Genomic DNA, 1,499 nt, shown 5'->3' with positions numbered 1-1,499 from the left:
GATTGGTCGGCATTGCTGGCCGACCCATTGTCGGGAGCCCTGCGCGTTCTGTTGTTTTGAACCGCACTTACTACAACTATGTTTTGTGTTGTCATTGTTGTTTCCACGAGAAGCTAGGGAAAGGGGTTCGTCCATCCTTGTAGAGCCCCGCCTGCAAGGATAAGGCTGCTTACTCTGAGAGGTCGCCCGGTATCGCAGAGTCACCGTTCTAGACACCTCACCCAGGTGCCATTCAGCTTTCGGCACGGTTTTCACACCTCCGCTTGGGGGTTAATTCCTTCGGGACCACCCCTGAACAATTGTCCGCGACTGCCTATTTATTTTTGTAACTATATTCAGCAGAAACCCTTGGTACAGCGACCCTCTATCCGCAACCCGAGGACGCGTTCGGTGGCTTTGTCATAGGCACTTCGGTTTGATTCTAGAGGAATAAAAACCGAACCGAATGGTTCCGGTACCGGGAATCGAACCACCATCGAATGTAACCACCAACGTTTGAATCATCAGAACGTATTAAATCGTCATCAAATTTTGATAAGATTCAATATCATTAGTTTTATGAACATAATACTTCAACAGAAGCAATTCAGTTGACTTCATTCACCGAATTTGGTGTGCGCAATTGATTACTATTCATCTGCTCGAAAATTATAGTCGGCAGATAGCATTCAAATGACTCCAACTTTCGAGGTCAGTTGATGCAATTCAATGACATTGCTTTGTTCCCAATCTTCACTCGCAGGAGAGAATTAAATTTTCTCCAATGTTCGCGTTCGCTTCACGGTATTAAACACTAATAAAGTTGACTTCAATGTTAATCGTCCAAATCATTATTAAAATATATACATTTTTTAGTTGAAATTTTGATCACATTAAATAGAATTGAAATGGGAAACAATCCTTTCTCGATAAAAGGCATTAAAACGTATATTTCAAATATATGATTGATTATGCATTCAAATTGTACTACATGTGTATACATATTTATAGAATTCAATTCGTTCGTTTTTACCGGGTAGATAGGAAAAAGTTGTGGGAAGTAATGGAGAAGAGGAGAATAAACATAGGTCTGAAAGGGAGAGTGAGGGAAATTTAACAAGAAATGAGAGATAACCCTGTCGGACCGAAGGAACCGAATGGAGCCTCTACAACGTACCCGTAAAGACCCCATTGGGTCCCATTCGGTTCGTTTTTAGAAAACCCAAAAACATAGCAAGATCAACTTTTAAATTGTTGAAATTCGGATTCTACGTTAAAATTCCCCATAGAAGGTCACGGAATAATCGCAATTGTAGTTTTTGCAACGGTAAAACGTTTGAAAAAATAAAAGACGTACAACATCTGCTGACTGCTACACTTCAAACTCATCGCCTGTAAGTAGCAGTCAACAGGCGTTATATGTCTTATATTTTTAAAAACTTTTTACCGTTGCAAACAAAAATATGGCGATTATTCCGTGACCTTCTATAGGGAATTTTAACGTAGAATCCGAATTTCAA

This window comes from Belonocnema kinseyi, chromosome 7 (genome assembly GCF_010883055.1).
Source record: "Belonocnema kinseyi isolate 2016_QV_RU_SX_M_011 chromosome 7, B_treatae_v1, whole genome shotgun sequence".
Classification (NCBI taxonomy): Eukaryota; Metazoa; Arthropoda; class Insecta; order Hymenoptera; family Cynipidae; genus Belonocnema; species Belonocnema kinseyi.
This window is presented reverse-complemented; position numbering follows the sequence as displayed.